The sequence below is a fragment of the Rattus norvegicus genome, chromosome 2 (genome assembly GCF_021556685.1).
Source record: "Rattus norvegicus strain SHRSP/BbbUtx chromosome 2, alternate assembly SHRSP_T2T, whole genome shotgun sequence".
Classification (NCBI taxonomy): domain Eukaryota; kingdom Metazoa; phylum Chordata; class Mammalia; order Rodentia; family Muridae; genus Rattus; species Rattus norvegicus.
Window position 1 is genome coordinate 179,672,407 of NC_141535.1, and position 14,311 is coordinate 179,686,717.

General features: G+C 40.5%; 1 pseudogene; it reads right to left on the reverse strand.

The window, feature by feature from the left end:
* Window positions 1–1,846: 1,846 nt before the first annotated feature.
* On the reverse strand, window positions 1,847–11,990 carry LOC134485792 (14-3-3 protein theta-like; annotated as a pseudogene).
* Between the last annotated feature and the right edge of the window lie 2,321 nt (window positions 11,991–14,311).

The following is a 14,311-nucleotide window of genomic DNA, read 5'->3' on the forward strand; positions in this document are numbered from 1 at the left end:
GTCTTGGTTTCTGTTGCTTGTGTTCCTGCACTTACCTCTTGCCATCACATTGTCTCTGGTGTTACCTTGTTCTGCTATTTCTGATAGTGGCTAAACCCTCCTATAGGCCTGTGTGTCGGGAGTGCTGTAGACAAGTTTTCTTGTTTTCTTTCAGCCACTTATGGGAACAGAGTGTTCTGCTTTCAGGCGTGTTGTCTTTCCTGTCTACTGGTCTTCAGCTGTTTCTGTGTGCCTGTGTCCTGAGTCCACCAGTCAGATTGCTTGTGGCAGAAAATTTGGTCTTACCTGTGGTCCCCTGGCTGAAGTTGCTCCTGGGGAGGCTGCTTTTGAGCTCTCCGTGAGGGTGGCAACCAGGAGGGTCTGTGTCACCTTTTCCAGGGGACCCCGTGCACCAGGGTCCCAAATGGCGTTAGGTGTTTTCCTCTGGAGTCAAAAATTTGGGCAGAGTGTACTCTCTTCTGGCTTCCCGGGCGTGTGTGCCCCTCTGAAGGTTTAGCTCTCCCTCCCACAGTATTTGGGTGCAGGGACCTTTTGATGGTGTCCCTTCAGATCTGGGCGGTGTCTGGACTGCAGGGGACCTGCCACTTGAGTACCCCTATTTCTGGTTCCCAGAGGCCCTCGACTAATGGTATTTTTAAGCATACCAATGTAAGTATTTTTAAAGGTATTTTTCAGATTATTTTTCAATGATTGTTTTCTCTCACAGAATAGATTATCATGGGATAAAGAAGGGCCCCTTGCTTCTTTTTTCCAAATTAAGCAAGTAGAACATGTTCTTGGTCTTAAACTACCAAAAGTTAACTCTTCTAAAAGAAAAAAAAATATATTCAGTTTGCCAGATCTTTCTCTTGGCATGAAATTGGAGTGGAGAACAGAAATGCCAGGATTAACATTTGGATGGCCCAGGTTGGATTTCAGTAGATTTGAAGTGAGCACCTTCCACCTTGTTGGAGAAACTGAGTGTCCAGAATGGTTAGAGCGGCTTGCTTGTGTGTTTTGCATTGAAGCTTCTGAACAGAAAACACTGTTGGAAAATGTCACCCATGACATCACCAATGTCAATAGGGAGTTACCCTCCAAGTTCAGTGTAGACATTACTCTCATACTTTGTGCAGAATTATTTTGGTTTTTGTCATTTAGCCAAATAACAACCATGTATTTTTAAAAAAAATAAAAAAGAACATGCATTCTAATTTTCCCAAAGCAATGCTTGTATTCTGGCAGCAACAGGCTTCTTGTAACACAAGGTGAAGTGAATACCAGAGCCACAAAAGCAGGAGGTGTAAGTGAATTTTTATTTGGGAAGGAAGTTATCAACTTAAATAGCAACAAATGAAGGATGCATAAGGAAATGCCCTGTTGTCACAGACAGATGTAACCTCCAGAATATGTGACACAGGAAACATCTGTGATCCCCAAGCCCGGATACATTAAACACTTTCCCATTCAATTTAATTCTGGATGCCTAGTGAAAAAGGATTTGTAGTAAGAGCATGCAAAAGTTACTTCTGAACGGAAACCCCAAGATGGTTCAGAAAATTAATGTAGAAATCAAAAATTTATTATTACTATTACTTTAAATTATATTGATGTGTTACATTTCCATATCTTCACAGTAATAAAACACACAGTCACTTGTAGAAGTGCTTCACATTACTTTCAAACCAAATGTGCTGTCAGTCCTCTACACAAGTGTCTGGAAGTTACTCATGTTTTATGAGATGAAGCTATTGATATTTTTCTACAACAGTAACTGCACAGCAGGAAGGCAGAGACAACACAAACCAATATGTGGAGTTTTCCCAAAGCTGCAATGTGAAAAAACTATAGACAGTTGAACTCCTACTCATGAATGGGCTTCCTTGCTAGAGGAAATCCAAGTGGAATAAGGCATAGAAATGTATAAAACTTCTTGAGGGAAAGGAGGTTGGAACATTGGATGCCTACTCTCAGCCCCTTCTGCTGCATCACACTCTTCTCCTGCACTGTCTAATGTCCATTATGTTAAGTTGTCGCTAAGCAACCGCATGATGAGGGTGCTGTCTTTGTAGGAGTTTTTGTTCAGTATATCCAGTTCTGTGACAGCCTCATCTAAAGCTGTTTTAGCCAGTGTGTGAGTAAGCTTTCGATTATTAAGGCTCTCATAGTAAAACACAGAAAAGTTAAGAGCTAATCCTAGGCAAATTGGATGTGTAGGTTGCATCTCTTTCTTGGTTATATCAAATGCCTCCTGGTAGGCTCCTTGGGAATTTTCTATCATTTGTTTTCAATCATCACCACAAGCTATTTCAGCAAGATACCAGAAATAACCTCCCTTCAATTTCACTTAGATCTTACTCTCTGGATTAAGTACATTGGCTATTAAATACCTATCCGATAATTTCAATTCCAGTAATGGGGTGCAGATGAACCTCAGTTCCAACTCTGTGTTCTTCCAAAAGTCCTTGATCAGTGACAACTTCTTGTCTGAAGTATTGGTCTTCTGCTAAATGCTCGAGATGACACTCCAGACAGATCTGTGGCCCTTGACCGCTCTGCTACCAACAGCAGATTGCACTCCTCCTAGTTGGACAGCTCGGCAATGGCACCCAACTCTGCTTTCATGCAGGTGGCCAAGTTGTTTTAGTGCTCAGCCTGCTCAATCAGTTTGGCCTTCTGGATCAGCTCAGTCTTTTCTTTAGGGAGCAAGGGAGAGTGCTAACCAGGATCTGGAGTCCTCCCTCTAGTCTCCAAAGGATGCAATGTCAGTCCCAGATGAGTTTCTTTTATCTAAACAAACATTATAGCTGTGTCGGATGGTGTTTTGGACTCTTAGTTTTCAGAGCACAGAATGTTGAGTGATTTGGCCAAGGTCAGTTCCTGGAACCCCTGGTCCACAAGGTGTTTACTTCGAATTTTAGTTTTTCACTGTTAGACCACGCAGACTTTTTTTTAGACTTGACAGCAGAATGAAAACATTTTCAATAAAACTATCCCGTCATCCTTTTTTATGCCTTCTATGAAACCAAAGAATTATCCAGCCCCATATGACACTATTAAAGATAGGGACGCCACCACATTTTCCTTCAAAAACTGCTTCAGCAATCCAGAGAAATTCAGGGAACTTTCCAGTGGGCATTGAAATAAAAACAAAAACAAAAACAAGCAAACAAACAAAACTACCTTCCTTTGGGTTTTTTGTACAAACTTTAGCTATATTACATATCCATTTGGATAGCTTCTTCCTGAAAAGCTAACTGGTACTGCCTCCTGGGGTGAAGTCAAGGGTGATAGGAACTCTGCGTGACATTTCATTTTCAATTTACAGAGCATTTTTATGTATATTTTATGACTACACTTCCAACAGGAGAGGCCAGCAACAGAGTCAATGGTGTACCATAAGACAATGACATCAAATAATGAGACCATAGGCACAGGTAGAACCCACAAGAAGCTCTAGAGTACAAATTGCTACTCATAGGCCTGACCCCTTAAGGGAAAGGAACTTAGCTTTGGAGCATCTACACCTTCCAGTCTCAGGTTAGGCAGTCCTGGGAAGTGGTGTACAGCACACTTAAGTACTTCTGACTGTCTATGTGAATGAGAAGCCTCCAGAATCTAACAATGTCTGCTGAAGCATATACAAGCTGTGTTTAGCAAAACACAAAAGTGGGAGTTAGACATGGTTAAAGTGATTATGGATGGCTGGGCAAGACGGCACATCAACAACTCCATTACTCAGAATACTATCAGACTACAAAAATGGTCTTCTCCTTCTTCTCCTTCTTCTCCTTCTTCTCCTTCTCCTTCTTCTCCTCCTCCTCCTCCCCCTCCTCCTCCTCCTCCTCCTCCTCCTCCTCCTCCTCCTCCTCCTCCTCCTCCTCCTCCTCCTCCTCCTCCTTCTTCTTCTTCTTCTTCTTCTTCTTCTTCTTCTTCTTCTTCTTCTTCTTCTTTCTCCTCCTCTTTCTCTTCTGCCTTCTTCTTAATGTGAGTGGTAGGGGATCTAGGTATGTACAGAAGATAAAACAGCTTAAATTGATATAGTACTCTGCCAAATTGAGAGACAGCATTCTAGTTTGTTTGGCAGAGAGAATTTCAAGACAGGAACATATTATAAACATGCAGGCTGATTGATAATTCTTACAAAATGAGTGTCCTTAGGAGAGTATCTTATGTCAGTTAGGTAAGGATATGACTGAATCTTGAAGTGAAATAGGAATTGGGAGAGATGGAGCAACATCACAAGAACAACACAAGGATGAAGGCTTGAAAACGGAGAGCATTTTCTCCTTAACAGATAGAAATTTCATTAGGAGAGATTACTTCAAATGGGAGAGTGGGAACAACAGTTGCCATCTACAACAAAATGGGAAAGGGACAGACAGACTCATACATTTGCAGAAAAAGAAAGAGGTTTTCATGGAGAGATTAGAAGTTCTACCCCATGCCATTTAGTCTGGCCTGGTTCACATGCCAAGACATACTAAGGAAGGAAGTACTTGAAGGATCATAATTTTAGAGGTAACTAGATTTGCTTTCCCCTTCTCACCTCTGGAGCCTACAATAGGGACCATCAGTTCTTCCTACAGGACAAACTCCAGGGTGTGTGGCCTGATTCCTGAGAAAGAGAGAGGCAGATAAACGGGCTGAGACCTAACAGAGAGAATTCAGACTGGTGTAAAGAACATTTAAAATACATAGCACCAAAGATAACCTTAGATAATGCCAACTGAAATAAAATTTATACCATATTTACTTTTAAACCTATTTACTGGGGTTAAATGACATAAAAACTACTAACGTTGGGGACCAGTGAGATAGCTTAGTATGTAAAAGTATTTGCGGTAAAAGTATGACGTATGAACTAAAAGGTATAAAGGTGGAAGGAGAGAACCAAATTCAGAGAACAAACTTCTACATTTGTACCATGGGGTGTATCTCTGTTTGTACACATACTTGAGCATGTGTTGCATGCACATGCACACACAAATATGCAACTAATAAATGACTAAATAAAATGAATATTAAGAACTGTTTTATATATATTGAAGAATTTGAATGTAAATATATATTTATGAAACTATCACCAACATTGAATCCATAAGCACATCCATGAATTTATTACCTCCTGTAGTTTTTTCTATTTCTTTATAATTGCTTTTATTGTCTTGTCTTTTTGTTGTTAGAACATTTATAATGGGAGGAATTCTCTTATTAAAACTTAAATATACAAGAAAATATCGTGTTCCCAGTCTGAAACTCCATGTGGGACAGATGAGGCTCTCCTGGCACCCTCCCCCACCAGAGACAATATGTCACCCAGGATGTCTATTATAACCAGGATCACAGATGAGACTCCCCCCACTCCATACCTGCCCCAGCTGGCATCCCAATAGAGCCCATTGGACATAGGCACTATCTGCCTAGCCAGAGACACATCTTCCTTCTTCTCTGCCACCCCACCGAGGGCAAATCGGGTGCTCCTGCCCCTCTCCTACAACCCAGAGACAGCCTGTCTCCCAGAAGGTCTGCCATAACCAGGATCACAGGAGATTTGCCCTAACTAAGGACACAGGAAGTCCCTCTAAGAAAGACAGCACTCTGCCTCCCAGAAGACCTGGTCTAACCCAGGTCACAGAGCACTACCTGCCTACAAGGAAGGACGATGGGAACCATTCAGAGACAACAAGTCCAGTTAACTCCAGAGATTGTGAGAGGTAGGCACAAGAACATAGACAACAGAACCCAATGCAACTTGGCACAATCAGAATCCAGTCTCACCACAGCAAGTCACAGATACCCCAACACACCCAAAAAGCAAGATTCTGATCTAAAATCCCATCTCATGAAGATGGTAGAGGACCTTGAGGGAAACATTAAGTAACTCCCATAAAGAAATACAGGACAACACAGGTAAACAGGTAGAATCCCTTAAAAAGGAAACAATCCATCCCTTAAAAAAATATTGGAAAACACAGGCAAACAGGTGAAGAAATTGAACAAAACTGTCCAAGACCTAAAAATGGAAACAGCGACAATAAAGGAATCACAAATGGAGGCAACCCTGGAGATGAAAAGCCTAGGAAAAAGATCAAGAGCTGTAGATGGAAGCATCACCAAAAGAATACAAGAGATGGAAGAAAAAAACTCAGCTATAAAAGATACCATAGAAGATATCAACACAACTGTCACAGAAAACACAAAGGGTAAAAAGTTCCTAATGCAAAACATCAGGAAATTTGGGACACAATGCAAAGACCAAACCTAAGAATGATAGGAATAGAGGAGGATGGAGATTCCCTGTTCAAAGGGCCAGAAAACATCTTCAACAAAATGATAGAAGAAGATTGGACAAAAGTTTTCACTAACCCCACATCCAATACAATGCTAATATCCAAAATATAAAAAGAACTCAAGAAGCTAACCTCCACAAAAAACAAGTATCCCAATTAAAAAATCAGGATAAAGAGCTAAACAGTAAATTCATAACAGAGGAATCTCAAATGATCAAGAAGCACTTATAGAAATGTTAAAAGTCCTTTGTCATCAAGGAAGTGCAAATCAGAGAAACACTGAGATACCACCTCACACGAATCAGAATGGTGAAAATCAAAAACTCAGGTGACAGATGTTGGTGAGGGTGTGGCAAAAGAGGAACATGCCTCCATTGTTGGTGAGATTGCAAGCTGGTACAACCACTCTGGAAATCAGTCTGAAGGTTTCTCAGAAAATTGGACATTGTACTACCTGAGGACTCAGCTATACCACTCCTGTGCATATACTCAAAAAATGTTCCACCATAACCAGGACATGTGCTCAACTATGCTTGTAGCAACCTTATTTATAATAGCCAGAAGCTAGAAACAACCAGATGCCCTTCATGGAAAAATGTGGCACATTTACACAATAGAATAATACTCAGAGAGGGGACGGGGAGGGGAAAGGGAGATACAGGATCAGGTATTTGGGGAAACGGGAGAATCCTAGAGGGCAAGAAGAATGAATAGAAATATGCAGTAGTACAGGGTGGGGACTGGGCAGAGAACCACTAAAATGTCCCAGACACCAGGGATGTGGGAGGCTCTCAGGACCCAATATAGGTGACATTAGACAAATACCCAACAGTGAGGAAGTAGAACCTGAAGGGACCACCTTCAATAGATAGGCATGGCCCCTAGTAGAGGAATGGGGTCACCCACTAATCTCAAAATTTTTGACCTAGAATTGTTCTGTCTAAAGAAAATGCAGGGACAAAAATGGAGCAGAGACTGAAGGAAAGGCCATCCAGAGACTACTCCCCTTTCGATCTATCCCATGCACAGACACCAAACTCTGACACTATTGCTGATACCAAGAAATGCTTGCAGACAGGAGCCTGGCATGACTTTCCTCTGAGAGACTCTGCCAGCATCTGACTAAGACAGATGCAGATACTTACAGCCAACCATTAGACTGAGGCCCGGGACCCCAATGGAAGAGTTAGGGAAAGGACGGGAGAAGCTGAAGGGAACTGTAACATAGAAAGAATAGCAGTATCAACCAACCAGACTCCTCAGAGTTCCCAGGGACTAAGCCATCAACCAAAGAGCATATATAGGAGGGTCCATAGCCCCTGCTACATATATAGCCTTGTCTGGCCTCAGTGTATGTTGTGGGAGGATGTACTTGGTCCCAAGGGATGCTTGATGCCCTAGAGAAGGGGAAGCTAGAGGGATAGGAGGTGAGAGTGGTCAAGTGGGTGAAGGAGCACCCTCTTAGAAGCGAAAAGGAGGGTGGATGGGGTGGGGTGTTCATGAAGGGGAAACCAGAAAGGAGTACAACATTTGAAATGTAAATAAATAAAATAATTAATAATTTTTAATTAATTTTAAAAACAAGAATATTGCTAGCCATGACATCACACTATAGCATAGGTGTCCAGATTTAATCTTTATAACTGAACTTTTCCACCCATTATTCTTCTCATATATATCTAAGCAAAACTACAGATCAACATCAGTTAAAAAAAAAAACCTTAAGAGTCAATTGAAGAAAAGTCACACATTACATTCAAGAGAATTATGCATGCAGAGGTGACTAAAACATGAAACCTTCAATATCATCTTTAGAGGACAATCCTTACCAAAATGAAATTGCAGAGAAACTGAAAGTTGTAATCTGACAAAATATTATTCAAAAAATAAAACTAAGATGAGAGTACCTTTATTACAATAAGGCACAATGAACTTCAGAGAAAGGAAATACCATGGTATACATTCAGTAACAACTATAGCTGGTGAGTTTTAAGCATCCCTATGTAATTGATAGAACACAAAGGTGAAAGTAAAACTTCCTAAAAACTAAGAAGCATTTCATTATTAATAAATATGCAGCTTATCACAGATAAATTATTAGGCATGCATTCCTTTTATTATACATGAAATACTTTTCTTTCCACAATACATGGTCTCACTGTGTAGACCAAACTGGCCTTGAACTCATGGAGATTTTCTTGGCTCTACCTTCTTGTGCTGATATTAAAGGTCTGCATTACTATATTCAGTTCAAGAAATATTCAATACAGATCATACTTGGCAATAAAATCTACATAACCTTGAAACAACTAAAGCTTTACAGAATTTGTCCCTGTCTGCTATGATTTTGATATGATTTTTTCCTCTCTAAAATTCAAGTTGAGGTTTTTTAAATTTTTTATTTATTTATATTATATATATATACATATATATAATACTATATATACACACACACCGTACCATGTGTGTGACTGGTGCCCAGGGATGCCAGAGGAGGGCATCAGATCATGTAGTGGTGAGCTGCCATGTGGGTTCTAGGAAGTGAACCCTGGTACTCTCTGCACGAGCAGCAAGTGCTTCTAACTCTCAGCCCTGAAGGCTGGTTTTGGATCTCGCAATCTTGATTTGTCTCACAGTCTGGCCACTTACACTTTCTTTGTCAGCCTCCGGAGTGTTGGACTGCAGGAGTGTACAATTGCCCTAGCCAATTAAATTGTGGCTTAATTCAGCAATGTCACGAAGTAGTGAGAAAGGGCCTTCTGAGAAGGGTGAGACCCCATGGGTGGACTGAGAAAAATCTCACACAAAAAAATGTGTCAATCCTTGTTCATGAAGAACTGGTTTGGCCTCCATGAGGGCAGATTATTATAAACCAGTGTGACACCTTTTCTTGCTCTTCTTGCCTTTTCTGCCATGAGTTGAAACAACATACTAGTTAAATAAAAAAAAAATAAAACTATCCATGTGTTTATAAGAGCTAAACAAACCAAACAAGTGGTTATAGTACTTAGGTGCAGCATGTAGTGGGAAGGACAGTTTCACATTATCTATGTTCCTCTCTCCAAACCCCAGACAGCATTGTGGAAAAAGGTACCTCTTCTTGTGAATATGAGAAGAAAATGAATATCAGACTTTGCCTGTGACTTCAAAGCCTGGATGTCTCCTTTAAGATCCCTTTGCACACAAGCTCCTACAACTCTAGGCTGGTCCCTACACACTCTAAGCCTACCTGGATACCAAGAGGACTGGTAGTAGGAGCCGGAACAAAATTCTGAGAGCAAGTATCTCATAGGAAAGTAACTGGTATTGTTTGGTTAAATGGCTATGTTCTGCCTTTAAATTTTCTCTTAAACATTTGTGTTTATGAACAGAGATTACTGCTGTTGTCACTGTTGGTTCTCCTCCTCCTCTTCATCTTTTTCCTTCTATAGGTAGTATTTACTGCAAAGACTCATTACTGGTCAATTTCCCAAGTATAAATGACTATCACTGAAGCACGAGAGTGGAATGGTTAACCCCCTTCAAAATCAGAAAACGTTACAGAAGAAGAGATGGAAAGAGTGGAAGAACCAGATGACATAGTGGAATTTTGTATAGCTATTTCTTCCAAATTGAAGTATTCCCTCCTAGAGGGAGAAAGGAGTATCATAAGACTTGGGAATGTAACAAAAGTCACAAGGTAAAATAAGCTATGGAGACTTAGAGGGCTCAAAAAACTTACCAGGCTCAGAAAACTGAGAAAGGTACAAGATTCGCAAGCCCTTAAGACAATTGCTTGCAGAAAATGAAACTTTTTTTAGCAGAGTTCACCATACGTTGTACAGGGAAAGTCCAGGGATATAGCTTTCATGAGCTATCACCTATGCTGGCACAAACTTTTTGATGTTGCTGCTACACTTGAGTCACACACACTTTTTTAGGTAACTCTTATCTATGATCCAGTAAATAACTCCAATAAGCTCATTGGTTCACCTTGGTTGGAAACATTGCTTTGTTCTGTTATTGGCCCCCATCTTGAACAAACAAGTATTTAGTCACTTATTCCCAGAAAACTCACACGAGAGTACTCATGTTTGAAATTAATCTGATTGGAAACGTTTTACATTCCTGTACCTCAGCATTTAAATCTTCAGCCAGCAAGATTGCTCATTTGGTAAAGGCATGTATCTCTGAGCCTGTTGACCTGAATTTAATCTCTGGAAGGAAAAGAATGACTCCTAAAAATTGCCCCATAATCTCCACACATGCAAGTACAGCATACTAAAAAAATCCATAACTTCCTTACATTTGGAATTTTTTATAAATTTCTTTCAAATTCTATTTCAATTCTTCACAAATCCTTGAAAATCATATGCTTACTCTTTTTATGGTGTGGTTGGTTTGAGAAAAGACTCCATAGTCTCATGTATTTGAATGGTTTGTTTCCAATTGGTAGAACAGTTTGGTAAGGAAACAAACCTCCAGTTCCTTTGTATTGGGGTATTCTATCACACCAACAGGATTGAAACCAGGACATGTGTCTACAGAGAACTGAGAGTGACAAGGATGCTCATTTATAGAATACTTCTATGCTTACCCAAGCTTAGGATAATTAGGTCTACTGGTACAATGACCTACTGTAAAATCCCACAGAGGATGAGTTCATTGAATCAAAGAACAAGTTATTAAACAGCAGTTAAAAAGTCCAAAATTTCTCCAAGGATACTTACAGTTCTCTTACATATATAGGAATACACAACTGTAGAATTTTTTAATGATTTTTGTAAGGTTTTGTAAGTGCCTTACCCTAAGACAGTACTTACAGTAATTTTATTCCTGTGTCTGGCCTCTGCATCAACTGCATACTGCGCTCCAATCCTTGTTCCTTTACGTACCACTATGTGCCTTTCAAATGCTTTCTACATTTATAAAACACATAAACATTAGCATTATATCATCTATAACAAAATCTTTCCTCTGAGAATGGGAAGGATAACAAGGCAAGTTCCTATATCACCATACCATGACAGGTAGTGGACCTGGAAATGTGACATTGGTAGAGTACTCAGAAGGTTCACTGCCAACACTACATGTACTTACAACAAGTACATGTAGGCTAGGATAGAAAGCTGAGGGAATACTGAAAATGAGGGACTAACACAGCCTAGTGCAGCCTGAAAAAGTTCTCATTACGTGTATAAAAGGAAGCAGTGTTGAATGCAGCAACATAAATATGGGACTAACTTACTTAGCTCTCTAAAATCTAGTCCAACTGGAGCTGCCTGGCTTGTTCACAGGACACAGTATGATGTTGAAAAGACTTGGGTGGATAAAAAAATGTATACACTTTCTAACTCTTTGCTGATTTCTAACTCCTTGAAGATTTCTTTAATATCATCATAATTCACCCACCTCCAGGGCAGTCTGTAGTGTTCGATATTCATAGTCTTACTTTGGGTTAAGCAACTGTAAAAGTTCCCACCTTGCTCAAGGATAAAATGACTGACTCTTTAAACTCCACACTCTCAGATGAAATTAACTGATATGTAGGGTATGCTGTATCCGTACATCTCACTCAAGAATGTTCTCTTACTACAGAGAAATACAGAAGGAATGTTCCTGTGGTACAGTACAGCCGGAGATCCCTAAGACAGACTTGGTCCCTTATACCTGTACAGTTCTGCCTTCTTCTGACCATTGCTTTTGGTGCTTTAGAAGGATTTTATGTCTGCTGCACATTGTTACGGGATTGTTCAACCAAACCACAGTTCAAAAGAATTGGTAGGGTGAACTAATTCACGCTTTATAACAAAATAGGAAAAACACTTTATGGAATACACTACATTGGGTGTTGAACAGGTTTGTTCAAGAGCACTGGTGGCTGCAACATTAGCCACTGGGCTGTAGGGGAATGGGTCTCCACTTTTGAGAAGTAATTGGGAGTGGGAACTCTCAGGAACCAGGACCAGTGTCATTATCTATAATTTTACAACAACATATTTGTTCTGGTACATGGTTTCTCCACATGAATTTCTTGCCATGTGAATGAGTGTAATCCAGACTGGCTGGTGCAAGTGGGAAATAGCTACTGTGCATTTACTCCCAGCTCTGCAGCCTTTGTCATAGTGATGAAGACTAGTAAATAGGGAGTTTCTGGTTCATTGAAACTCTGTGGTCATAGGCTCTGGTTACAGGGTCTGGGCTGAAGCTTTCAGACATTAGTCTACAGAACTGTTTGACTCTCAGATTGGCCAGAAGTAAGATTTTACCAATTGAGATTTCTAGAACAGACTTCCAAAAATTCCCTGATCGGAGCCCATTAATTTTCTCACTTCTTTTTAATGGCTTTCCCTCCACAAAGGAATGACTTCCTATAGCCTCATCTTTCACTCCTGCAGACCCTTGCATGAACTGCAGTCAGGCTGTGAAGCCTTCCAAACACTCAAAAGCCAAGAATTTGGCTTTCTGTCTTCCCAGTATGAGCCTGTAGATTTTGTTACATTTCCTTTGAGGTAGTCAGACAGGACTTTTCTATTTTACCTTGTATTTTTCCATTTCCTCTTGAATACCTTAGCATCTTAAAAAATAAATTTACACACTGGCCCATTAACTTAGTTTTGCTAAACCTTTCCTAGATCATGAAGATCATGTTCCACAACAGAACCTATTAGCACCACTAAAGCTTTACACCAGTCCCAATGCCACTGATGAATCAAATCCTTTCTTAATTGTCTTAGGAACACAGTTCCACATGGCACTCCTCTCTCATACTGAATTCTCTCTGTCACATCCTCTTTCCTCTGTAGTCTTTCCCCGTTGCTGCTATCCATGGAGATCCTGACAAACTGATGATAACCAAGTATTCCTAATCATTTCAATAAGCCAGTTCATTAGAGATTGTTTTCTCATCTATTGGCTGGGATTGCAGCAAGAGTAGACGCCTAGGAAAGCAACATCAAGATTAACATAAGAAAGAAGCCAGGCAGCAGAGAAACACTGAAAGGCCCTTCCCCACTGGGAATACTGTGGCTTGATGTCTACAGTCAGGTGATGGCAGGCACAAGATAAGGCAAGGTCTGTGTTTGAGCAGTGAAAAAGAAAGACAGGGACAGAGTTTTTGTAAGATGGGAGAGATGAGGAAGAAAGAAGAACCAAGATGGAGTAGGAGAAGGATGACCCAGCCCAAGGTATCTTTAAATAGCCACATGTAGTTATGTATATCTTATAAGAGATGAATTATTACAGCACGATTTGTCTCATCAAGGTGCGCAGTTTATATCGATATCAGTTGGCTCTGAGTTTATTGTGTGGACGTTTTGTTGGGTGAGAATTACTGATATACATCTGATTGATAAATTATGAGCTTTTTGAGTTTTGATTTTAATGGGCTACTGAGGTTGTGATTATAACCACAGGGGACAGATGCTGGTAATGTGAGCAGAGTTCACAACAGAGAGTCACAAGAGGGTGGCTACTGCTGGGGCCAGAGAGTAACCGGCACCAAGTGGTAGCATGGCATGGTACCTGATGCCCCGCATCATACTTTAATTATTTACTACAACAGAAAAACTACTACAAACAGAGCATGCCCAAGGAAAGTGCATGGTATATATATATTCAGAAGAGGGCATTATGTGGATGACCTATAAAGAGTCATGAATCTCAGGATTCTGCCCTCTTGAGTGTGTGAACTCCACTCCTGTCCTCAACTCTTTCTCTACGTGTGCATGTGTGTATGCCTGTGCATGTGTGTGTTTGCTTGCTTTTCGAAAATGGATTTCTCTTGGTAGCTCTGGATGACCTGGAACTTGCTCTATAGACCAGGCTCTCCTCAAAATCATAGAGAGCCACCTGCCCTTGCCTCCAAAGTGCTAGGATTAAAGGACGTGCCACCACAGCCTTCTTTCCTTTCTCCTTCTTAATAGACTTTACTCAATAGACTTTAGTCAACTTCTAACCACATATTTCTTGTCCAGGTCTTTGCCCTTATGCATGTGATTCTGGAAGCTTTATGTTTCCCTGGGACGCAGATCTGTGACTATAACAATACTATGTAGCCT